Here is a 12,488-nt window from a genome sequence, read left to right as displayed (position 1 = left end):
GCAGATTTGAGTTGCGCACGCTCAGATTTAAACGGTTCATACCCGATGAGAGTCGAGTCAGACCATAGACTGTTTATACAATATACAGTCTATGAGTCATACCAGCTCTGGTCGAGTGCAAATGTTAGTTGATAACATTAACCGTTAAACGGTTAACATGTCATATTGAAATTTGTGAAATCCATGAAATAATAAACTTTTCTCATAGCAATAACAATAACAGAAGATGGAATCATTACAAAAACGTAGCTATATATGATTGATTGTTTGCTAGTGTTAGCTCAAAACGCCGTTCAAGTGACAGCCTTTGTTGTGTCTACGTCGTTGAGTAGGTCCATTTTTACTGTGTTGACGTTACAGAAGTCTCTTGTTAGCATCTTGAATGCTACTTGTCGCGAAGTGACGCATGCGCAACTCACAGCTTCACTTATCAAGTGACCCATGCGCCACTCAAATCTGCACTCGACTTACATTGGGGAGTGACGGTTAACATAGACTGTTTATTGAGCTGGCTAGGATAACAAAACAATCAGGTGCATAAAAGAGCCCCACATAGCTAGCTAATGCAGCAGTTGCCCATACCAGACTTTTGTTTAAAATCAGAACACTTCTAAAAACTGTGTGTGCCTAGTGCATTAATTCAGAACTATTTTGTAGGTAGTCAATTATTCTGCATGATACACAATTTTGACATGAAATGTCATGAAATATAAAACTGCATTGTTAAAAAAAAAACTAACTAGCTAATTAGACATGGAATGTTAGAAAGAAAATGTCCTACTGATGGGGCCTAGGAAGTGTTTTGTTTAGCTTATATCTAGTAACTGAGGTCAATTTCTAACATTACTTAAACACATTTAGCTGTGTTGGATAGCAAATTATGCTAAATGCTACACTCTCATGTCTGAGCATGTTATAGCTGATACGAATTGCTAATTGAACGACCATAGACTGTTGCATTATGGTCCCCATCCAACAGAGGCAGCACTGACTAGTAAATGAGCAGAGAAAAAAAAAATTGCCTACCATCTTGCATTTTATCATAGATATACATAATGACATCACATTTAATATCAGACATTGGGCATTTTATAGCAGTCATTTTGACATGTCACTGCAGTAATAACATTAAATACATTTAATTAATATCACCAAGTATTGCATCCCATTCAGGGGAGCCAGCTGCAAGGCTCTGCTATTGTGCATGAGGGTCTCATTGATAGCTCAAGGGGAAAATGCATCAACAACATTGATTTCAACTGGCAGTCAAATGTCTGCTCTTAGAAAGTTCTGTTGACTTTAATGGGAATCACCTTAACCTTATTGGAGTAAGTTTTGCTTAATTTGACTGACATCCCTTTGTTTTTCTCCTGTTAGATTCCTGAGGAGTTAACTTTCCCTCTGGTGAGTTTGCATTTTCAACAACCGTCCATTAAAGAACTTAATGTGTATTGTAACTTAAATGAGTGGGTTGACTAGACAGCTCTTATAACATCCAATAAATTCGTACATGTCTGCAGGATGGCCTTTGTCGATGGCAGTTTTCACTGGTTGCCCTCATTCACACCAGAGCGCTCCGACTTAACCACTTCAGCTGAAACCTGACTTTTGGCAGCTTGGGGTCATGATGACTTTTCTTCGGGGTTTCATTCACTGCGGAGATGCAGGGAAACCAAGTAAGTATTTGTTGCTTTTGCTTTTAGTAGATGTTGCTGCTTGTGCTTTTAGTAGAGGTCTTGGCTCAGGACAGTATTTTTGTGCTTAGCAAATGTCAGCAAGCTGACTAAGCTGCCCTTGTTGCTTACTGTTTCTCTGTCCAGTTTCTGCTTTTCTGCTGTGTTGCATTACAAAGAGTCACTTTGTTAGAGGCATGCATATGTTGCAGAGTCTTTATGGCTGTTCTGCAGGTCTGCTTGTAGTTTCAAGCTATCTACCTGTGACTATTTTCAAGGGTATTGATTGGGGGGGGGGGATAAATCACATAGCATCCAAGCTCTTTTATTTATTTTCTGTTTGGCACTGCATTCTTTCATGATATTGATGACAGAAGTGAAGTATAAATATTCATATTTGAATATGTAAAGTATTTTTTATACCTACAATATATGGTAATTTTTTCATAGTTATCTCTCTATTTGTTGCCATTATTTGTTTTTTTTCCTAATGTCTCCCTGCAAACTAGTTAGATGACAGTCATCTGTATTGGTATAGGGACATAAATGACATGTCATTGCATTATTTCTGTGTAATTATTGAAACAATGGAAATGATGGCTATTTTCACTCATACAATTTATTAGTACGTTGATTCACAAAGTATTGGTTGTATTTGCTTTGCTGTTCTTTATGGGATCTAACAGCTATTTGCTACTTTTGTTAGTTTTCAGGGAAGTGAGAGCACATTAACTGCCTCTAACAGCAACATGCACTGCATGCATAAGTTATAGAATGTTTTTCTTTTATGAAGATACTATTAGTATTTTGCAGCATGTTCATTTGTGAGTATGTCAGCCGGATAACTGAGCTACAGCTTGCTGCTTGCATTGTGAAGTTTTCACAAGAAAGTAGAGCATAACTGTATGACCAGAATAATCAGACACTGTTAACTAAGTACATCAAAACTAAAGAGAACTGAAAGTCCAAATAGATGTGTCCCTATTCAGAGGCTGAATCATCCAAAGGATGTGTTCCACAAAGGTTTGTCCCTCAGAAGATCTGAAGTCTAAATTGAGCCTGCACCTTTTTTCCAAAATGAGATGGTCTAACTAAGACCAAAACTAATTGGACATTCAGGCAGCTGTCCTCATCAACTCAAAAAGTAGAAGTTTAAGTTGATTATCATGCAGTTGGTCCAAAACGAACAGAGTAGTTATTTGGGGTAATAATTTAAAAAATATGGAGAAAAAAAAGATTAAAGTTAATGAGGAAAAAAATCATTAATATCTAGTTGACGAGAATGTCTATTACTCCACTGTCAAAGTCCAAAAAGTAACTTTAATGTGAGTTTTAGATTCGCCTGCGACAGACATAAATCATCAAAACATAGAAATGTCAGTTCAGAGAGAGGCAGCAAAGGTTTTGTTTCCTATAAAGGAATGCCGTAAATAGAAGATGACCCCTTTGAAATGAAAGAACATGGTGTAGCCCAAATGTATCATGATTGATTACTTTGTGACTGATTACTTTGATTACTTTGATTACTTTGTGTAGCCCAAATGTATCATGATCGATTACTTTGTATGCTATAAATAAAGAGCAGACAATCAATACCGAAGCCCAGAAAAGTCCAAAACCTCACAAATTGTTATTTTTTTCACTGTGCATGTATCATACAGTGGCAGTGGCAGTGTAGTTTAAGTCCTGTTCAAACTTGTGCTCCACTACTTGTCTTTTTATGCTGGGTTTTGTTCATAAAAATAAAAGACTTAAACATATGACACAGTTCACTCATGCCTGCTGCTCAAAACAGTGATTATTGGCCTTTCAAAAAGTGAACAAATGATGAATGATAACCTTTAGATTTAATGGTTTGAATTTTGATTACAAGTCCCACAAACTAAAAGTCGCATGCAGAGCAATTTAAGCATGAAATCATCAGTTATATTTAATAATTTGAGCATATAACTCAATGTGCCATCAGTCCTTTCCTCACCTTCTTCAATTTACCTCCTAATAAGAAACAGTTTATTTTGACAGAGTGAAAGAAGTTTTGGCATACTCTCCAAGTCACACCATATGGCACTGCCTTGACACTCCATACCTCATGCTGGGTCTGGAATTTTTCTTTCAAGTTCCTGGAATAACGCATCCTGGCAGAGGAGGCAAAGTGTCCATCAGAATAGAATAACATGATAGAATTGGATCCTCTCATTTCTTACCAAACAAGAAGAAAGCATAGGCCAGGCGGGAGAAACTCACAATATAGTCTAACCTTGAGACGTGGACGCCAACAGTGTGCCCTCTTTTACATTATTCATATGAAAAATACAATTTTCACTTATATTTTATTCATTGGTTTTTCCTTAAACAATGGGAAGTCCTAGTGTGATTTTGACAGGGGTGTCTGACGGAGAGAAAATGGATGAGAGAGAAAGAGAGTATTATTACTTTCACCTGTGTTATTGATCGAAATTAAAGAACAGCCGCTAAAAGAATAGCTTTTTAATAATAAATTCATCAGTCACCGATGTCCTTTGTAAATCGTTGCATAATGTCCTTCATAACAGTCTCAGAGGGCATACACAAAGTAGTATGGGTGAGTGCAATGGCATCTTGATGCATGTGTGGATGTCCAAACCACTCCACTGCTGTGTATATAAGACCTGATGGACAGCTGCTGACAAAATGTTATTGCAATATACAGTAGCTGATACACATAATAGAACAAGTGATACTGGATTTCTGAGGCAGATATCAATGTAGACTTTTTTTATACATAACTTAAACAAACTTTTTTTTTTCTTATAAAGAATTGTAACCAGAATATGTATGCTACTAAGCAGGACATTTTCTATTTAAAAAATAAACTCGCTAGTGCTCTCTAGTAGACAAACTATGTTAAGAAGGCACTTTCTAAATGATCAGAAAAATCTTGGGATTTACTGTACAGCAGGTGTTTTTTGTCAACTAGCGGTCAACTAAACTACACAGATACCCAATGTGATGAATCTTTAACAAGCCAATATGCCCCAAAAGTTATGGGCCCATCTGATTTATTTGTCATCCTTAATTTTAATCAAAATAATATATAACACATGGAGTTGGAGACATTGCACATGAGTGTAACTGCTAGTCACACTTAGCCAGACCTTCCTCCACTGTGGCGCTGCGGAGGAGGGTCTATCTAGTACACACACCATTCTGGGATGGAAATACATGCTCTAGTTTATAAGCATTTCTTTAAACCAATCACAATTGTCTTGTTAAGCAGCGGGAAATGCTGCAGTGCCACCGCAAAATAGCCTTGGGGAGGAACTTGTTTTTGTGGAACATGTGTACGTTCAAAGGTTGTTTTAGTCGTGCAACAGAAAACTCAGATTGGACAGACAGTCGAGCTAGCTGTCTGGATTTACCCTGCAGAGATCTGAGAAAAAGGTTAACCATAGTCCTCAGAAATCCACCAGAGTTTGAAATGCCAACACTAAGAAAGCCCAAGGCAATGGATATCCGGCCTGAATGAGTGAAATCCGGTGGATTTTCCTTTGGCAACGGAGCAGTCCAGGAAGTGGAACGTCAAGGATATAGACAAAAAACTACAAGAAACAGTTTGGAGCAAGATATTGTTGTCACTGGAATATTACCCCAAAACGTGTCATAAACCCCTAGCTACTAGACCTAAGTGCATCTTATTTAACGGTCTGCAATGTTGACAAAGCTACTTCAGAAGAGCAGTTAAGTGAGGTTTGTCCGACTGAGTCAAAAGATTATTTTTTCCTATTAATATCATATTTAAAATTATGAAGTGTGGTTTAAAGATTAGAATGTAGTGGTAAATGGTCTAACTTTACCTTAGTCATACTGTATGTGCCATGCATGGATATTGTCTAAAGAAGTAATGCATTATCAAATAGCAAAACGTTTTCTTGCGTTTTTTGACTTTTAACACTGAAAAGTTGAAAAGTCAATAACCTTTTTTTTTATAGAATTCATTGTTGTATCAGTCAGAGATACAGTCAATTTAGTTCTAAAAAGAAATGCCATTAGTGAAGATTGGATATTTTTGACTATAAATGATGGAAAATAGCTTCTAAAATAAAGTTGTGAACAAGTTGCATCCGGGCATGAGTAGGGGACTTGCTACTTACATACTTTTGTTAAAACTTCTTCATTAGCCTGTTAACGTTGCAGATGCTATTATGAACAGTTAATGATTGTGTTTACTTGAGGTAATACTATCTCAGACTTATTTTTTGCCATATGTTACACAGATAAGAAAGTCAACCTTTTTCAATTCATCCTCTCAACACAGAAAATGTAGATCGGAACATAAAAGAAATCCATGGAAACCCCAAGAGTTTTTCTAATTATCTTGAATGCCAACAAAGTCAATTAGCACTTTCTGTACGTTTTCTTTTTTCTTCCGTTGGTCTCCAAAACAGATGGTGCGAAGGTTTGTCCAGAGACCTGTCTTTGAATACAGTTGCAAACTGAGAAGTTCAGATGATGGCATTGACAGGTCTGTTAAACGATAAGTTGTCGTTCAAAGGCAATAAATGGGGTAAAATGCCAGCTAGGGTAAGCTGCGATACCAGCTGTCGGCCACGAGAACAAGTAAGAAATCTCCGTTGATGGCTGGCACTGGACGAAGTATTCTGTGGAATAGATCTGGCCTCAGAGAAAACATAATCTTAATCTATCAAACATCAGTTCATAAAGTACTCCCTATCAGAATCTTTTTTTTATAATGTCACAAAAATACTGAAGGAATCATCCATTTTCCCCTTTTTAAAGCATAGCCAAGAAATACCAATTGCCTAGCTAATTGCTAATTTATACACACCTTCTCTTTCTGATGTTTAGTGACCAACTGTGCTACTCATTATTATACAATTGTTGGGGTGACCTTTGATTATAAACTTTGTTTTTTTTGTCAATGCAAAAACCTTGTTTATATGAGTGAATTAACATTTAATCAATTTATATACAGTATTGCTGCTTGTACCCTGGATCTCGTTCTTTCGGTCATAGGTGAGGATAGAAACATCAACTGACCAGTAGATCGAGAGCTTTGCCTTCTGGCACAACAACAACGGTGCGATAAATTGAATGCATTACCGCACCTGCTAATCCGATTCTCTTACCAATCCCCGCTCCATTGTCCCCTCACTTGTGAACAAGACCCCAAGGTATTTAAACTCCTTCACTTTGGGTAAGGACTCATTCCCTCCCTGAAGAAGGCACTCCATCGGTTTCCGGCTGAGGACCATGACCTCAGATTTAGAGGTGCTGATCCTCATCCCACCCGCTTCACACTCGGCTGCGAACCGATCCAGTGAGTGCTGAAGGTCACAGGCCGATGATGCCATCAGGACCCCATCATCCGCAAAAAGCAGCGCTGAGATCCCCAGCCCACCAAACTGCAACCCCTTCCCACCCTGACTACAACTCAATATCCTGTCCATAAATACTATAAACAGGATTGGTGACAAAGCGCTGCCCTGGCGGAGGCCAACCCTCACCCGAAACCAGTCTGACTTACTGCCGAGAACCCGGACACTGCTCTCGCTTTGGTAGGGTGGGGTTTGTCTGGGTGCAAGCGGCTGAAATGTGTTTCCTCAGGAGGAGGGCTGGCGTCTCCGTTAGAGATAGGGTGAGAAGCACAGTCATCCGTGGGGAGCTCGGAGTAGAGCTGCTGCTCCTTCAGGTTTGTGTGTTTTAATAAAAAATAAAAAAATCATCTTTTTCTCATCTTTTTGTTGTACTGCACATTTTTGCAGCCCCTCTTTTCACCCTGTGCGATGAGCTCTCTGTTTCATCTACAAAGGGAGGCATCTCCCTTCTGTTGCATTTTTGTTGAGAGTAGCACATACGCAGTACCTAGGTAAGGACTACTACCCAGCGAGCATTATAACATGTGTTATAAAGTAACAAACGTTTGTCACGAGAGCAAAGGCTGGACTACAGTAGAGCTGTTTGGAGCAGTTTGTGACCAGTGTGTTTGGTTCTAGATGATAATTCCCTTTGGGGGGGACTTTGGGCTTTTTCACTTGGTAAACCTAGAACGTGCAGAAAAAAGATATATAACACAATAAATGAAAGGGGAAAAGACAAAAAATGATAATACGTGATCAACTTTATTTTTCTAAATCTCAAAACCATTTAAGAATTGCAAAGCTCTCCTGCTCAGACATTTTGGAAGGAAGAGAAAATTCCCCGCTGGCTCTTTTCAGTGCAGTGGGGGCCGGCTTTTCATAATGCTCATATTTTCAGGCAGCTTTAAAATAAGTCACACAAATGCCTACGCTGCATTTCACTGAATGTCAATACACTGTTTTACAGAGTTTTACATACTATGCCCATGTGTTAAAAATGGCAATGTTATTCAATAACAACCTTATTTGAGTCAATCCATTGCATAGACCTTTTTTTTAACAGGCATGCCAGCTCTTGAGATCATGTTAGGAAATCCGCATAGTGAGTCAACCATTTACAGAGGCTTCAGTAGCTTAGATGCAGATGTATTATTTGTGATTGAATATATGAGATTGAGTCTCATGTAAACTCCTTCTAGTGTTTTTTTTTTTTCGTTTTGGGGAAACTTGCTGAACAGACTGTCAAATATGCCTGATCAAAGATACATCCATGCATGAGCTTCTAACTGACAGGAAGACTTTGCCTAGTCATGTGCTCACATAGCATGTGCACTGTGCTGCAGCTCCAGGGGGAAAATAGGCAAGTTTAACAGAGTGTGTTGTACAGTGTGGACCACAGTGTGGTTTGTAGTCATGATCCAATCCTGTCTGTGGGTGGATGAATTTTTTGGTAGAAACTTACAACCTAGTGTACATTCTGTTATCTTTTACAAAAACTCAGATAGTAAGTGTACTCTTCTACATCTGCTTTCAAGTTTGATTTAATGTAGTTGTAGTATGAAATATTCTTGATTCTACTCTACCACTTTTTGTCTATCCAAGAATTATTCTTTCCGGATCACTTTGTTACCATTGTGTCCTTGATAATTGGTAGCCTTTGAGTAATACTCCATTTTTTTACATGTGTTTTTGTAAAAAAAAGTGCTAACTGACAATTTGTTTTCCATAAAGTACAGTAAGCAACCTTTGTCTTATAACAATACAAGAACTACGGTTTAGTGTACTTCCTTTTGTATGCTGCAGTTTAGTAATACATGATGGGGGGCCTTGACCAACTTCCACTTTGCTTGTTTGAAAGCCATGACGTCTCTCTCTTTCTCATGGGTGGGCCAAATTCTCTGGGCGGGCAAAGCAGAGAAATGGGAGGTAACCTTGCCCCTTATGACCTCACAAGGAGCCATTTCTAGCTACTGGGGGAACGCATATTAATGTTAAAAAAACTCATAAAGTGAAATATTCATGCCATGGGACCTTTTAAAATAAAGAAAATGTATCTCTCAGGAATCAATTTGAATAAAGTTGAACAACAAAGGCTCTCAATGAAAAACAAATTGGACTCACGGATTAACTTAAAAAATACATTAAAGATCCCTTGCAAAGTTGCATCTGGGACAAGGCTCCTTAATTCTACATTTATCTACATGTCTGTGTTGCTCCTTCCATTTATTGAAATCAGTCCTCACTGCGCTTCTTGTTGTCACAACTAATAAATGTAAACCCCTCGGGAAAGGATTTAAATGCACTCCACATGCTGCATGTCTATTAAAGTCTCTGCTGGGAAGGGAAATGCTTTTTAGACAAAGGGAAGTGACAAAACTGTACTCATGATAGCTTTGGTAATCCAGCTAAGTCATTTGCAATGCAATTGTGCCTCTGATCCAGAGGATGGGGCTGAAGCATTAACCACACAGTGTTGTTCTGCTATTTTGTTTATGACAGATGTCTGTCTAATGACAATCATGTATGTCTAATGACAATAACATAATTGTAAATTGAATTTGAGCTCACATCCAAACCAAAATAGATACTTTCAATTTAAGTGGTTTATGGTCTAGTTGAAAGCCTACTGATGTGTCGGAATTGTTTAAAGCCACCATGACAGCACAATAACAAAACAAAAATAAGGTAGATGTTGGAATATCTCCCGAAGTGTTGCCCACATGCTCAACTCCAGAATTCCTCTGGTACACTGGATCCAACTACTGCAAAAACCTGATCCCTAAACATCTTTGAACAATGTTTCAGGGGGGTTGAGATGTCTTGGTAAATGTATCACAAAACCACAGGTATTACTCTGGAGATTTAAATTCTTCACGCCTCTTTACGCATAAGAGGGCAAAAAGAGGCATTTTTCCCAGCATTGGCAGGGGCGCGTCTCTTTTCTTTTTCACTGTCTATTCCCTGCTGCCTGAGAAGTCCTGATAAGACACGCAAGTATCTGGGGAGGAGTAACCCCACATGCTGAGGTGGGATTCAAATTGTTTGATGGAGTGACTGATTAACTGTTTTTATTTTTATTTTTATTTTCTGTTTTTTTAACTCCCTGGTGTTGCTGTGGAACACTTACCTTTGAAGTTGTGATGGTGCCTTCGCTGTTTTTCTACCAAACACGTGGCAAGTCATGTGGAAGACACATAATTTGCTCTTAAGCACAGCTACAGTAGGGCCATTCACAAGGCTGTAGTGGAAGAGTTATATAGAGAACCTTTTTTTCTGTTGCAGAAAATCTTTGCAAATTTGTTCATTTTAAAGCTGTAAAAATGCAAACAAGAATACTAGATTGCAGAAACAATCAAGACAGCCCATTATAAATAGTTTTAATCTAACAGTTGGGACTGTCATAACCCCGTAGAAGAGGCATTAGACGTTCTTTTAAAGGTGCTCTAAGCGATGTTGGGTGACGTTACTTCTTGTTGAAGTAAGAAGTATTTAAAACAGACTAGCTTGCCCCTCCCTCCTCTTCCTCCCGTCCCCTCCCCCTCCCTTCTGTGCTTCCATCTACTAACCCCACCCCCCAAATCCTTCTTGTCTGTTATTGGCCAGAAAGCTGGAAGACTGTTTGTGTATGCTTCGTTGTGCAGGTGGGCACAGTTTGTTTTTGTTGCCGTTTGTAGACCCTGGGCTGTCTACAGAGACCACGTTGTTTTACAATGTGTTCTTGGGACAGGCAACTCATGGATAGTGAGGAGATGTTTGCTGCATGTGACAACAAAGGGTCTAGCCTTAAACATGCTTGACATCACTTAGAGCCCCTTTTAATTAGATCAATTAGATGTTGATGATGATGTTGAATTTACCTAAATGAATGTTCTGTTTGTTTTCTAGATGCATGCTAAACTGCCATTGTTTGAGTTGATTAGTACCTGTTATATAAAAGTTGCATTCTTTAACTATTAACGATTATGTGACCATAGCATAAGGCAGGCATGTAACAAGTAAAGGTTACGTTTAGGGTTGTAAGTTAAGTTTCACGGGCAATGTTTTAGTCGTAGTAAAACGAGAGACATTTAAAAAAAAATTAAAGGAAGAAGCTGCTGATGTTCTCTGTCTGTCTTATTGCAAAAGAATACAAATTCTAACAATGTCTTAGTCCATCTCTTAATACTCTGACTTCAACCCCAAGCACTCGAGTCTTTAGCAAATGTTATTCAATCAGTAAATGGGGAATTTTGTGGATGTTTGCTACACTAATGAGTAATTAAGGCAGCAGGCCATATGTGGGATTGTCTCAAACTAAACTTCAGGGACCGTGGTCATTGCTTTGAAGGAACATGTCACCCAGTGTGTCACTGTCAGCCCAGTCTGGCTTATTAATGTGTTTCTAGGCTTTGGACGTTTATGCCAAAGCTACAAATAGTGTTTGGATACAGAGACAATCTGGTCTAGTCAGATCAATCAATGGTTGCTTTTGGTCTTTTGATAGGATTTCTTGATAATAAGGAAATTCTAGAATACACCGGCCTAGCCTCATTTTTTAAATGCAATAAAACATACAGTCATAACTCTCCAAAATGCAATATTTTGTGCCACGGCATTTTAATAACCACGCTGATTAAAACAAGGTGGCTGCAAACCACTGGCGAGAAATACATAGTGTACACAGTTTATTGGAGGGTTGTTGTGCAACTAGTTTCTTATGATAAACATGAATTAAGGCACTGTGCACAGCACCTCCCGCCACTTTGCTGTTCATGCATTCTTAATAGTAAACCATTAGGAAGGAACAATGGAGGATGATTTGACATATAAGTGAAAAACTGGACCTCAAAAAAAGTACTTGATATCAATAGTATTACTTTCCAACATGTTACTCTGACATCAAACTATTCCCTTTAACATAGACATCCATGTAATCATTTTGTGTTTGGGGAACTTAATTAGAGCACAGTATCCACTGTTTGTACTTTAAGACACTATGTCTTGATAAGTTTGGGGTCAAGGGCCTTTGTCGATGACTTTGTATCAGTGTTTTTCTGTACTAAAGAAGTAACTCTTAGAAGCCCAGAGTCACTGGCTCACGGAGGGAATACGGCCTCCCATTAGGGATTGAGCCAACCACCTTATTAATTAGCCTTTGCCGCTTTAGGCCAACCTGCTAACCCATTTAATGAGTAAATAATTGCTTCTTAGGTCTTATGTCATCATGTCTTTTATTAATATGGGAATTTATCTCAAAATTACTCTTGAACCCTCGGAGTGTCAAAACAAATTTGGAGCAGGGAGAGTTTGGCCCAAAGATCTTTCTGTGGGCTATACAACTTGGAGGATTGGTTGCAAAATAAGATAAATTCCGATTTGATTCCTTAAGGATTTTCAGAATTGTCAAAAGACGTTTTGACAAGGGATTGTTATCAAATAATTGGAAAAGTACAGCCAATTTAAATATCTTTGTACAACT

This window comes from Etheostoma cragini, chromosome 10 (assembly GCF_013103735.1).
Source record: "Etheostoma cragini isolate CJK2018 chromosome 10, CSU_Ecrag_1.0, whole genome shotgun sequence".
Lineage (NCBI taxonomy): Eukaryota > Metazoa > Chordata > Actinopteri > Perciformes > Percidae > Etheostoma > Etheostoma cragini.
The sequence above is the reverse complement of the archived record's forward strand: the minus strand, read 5'-3'. Positions refer to the sequence as shown.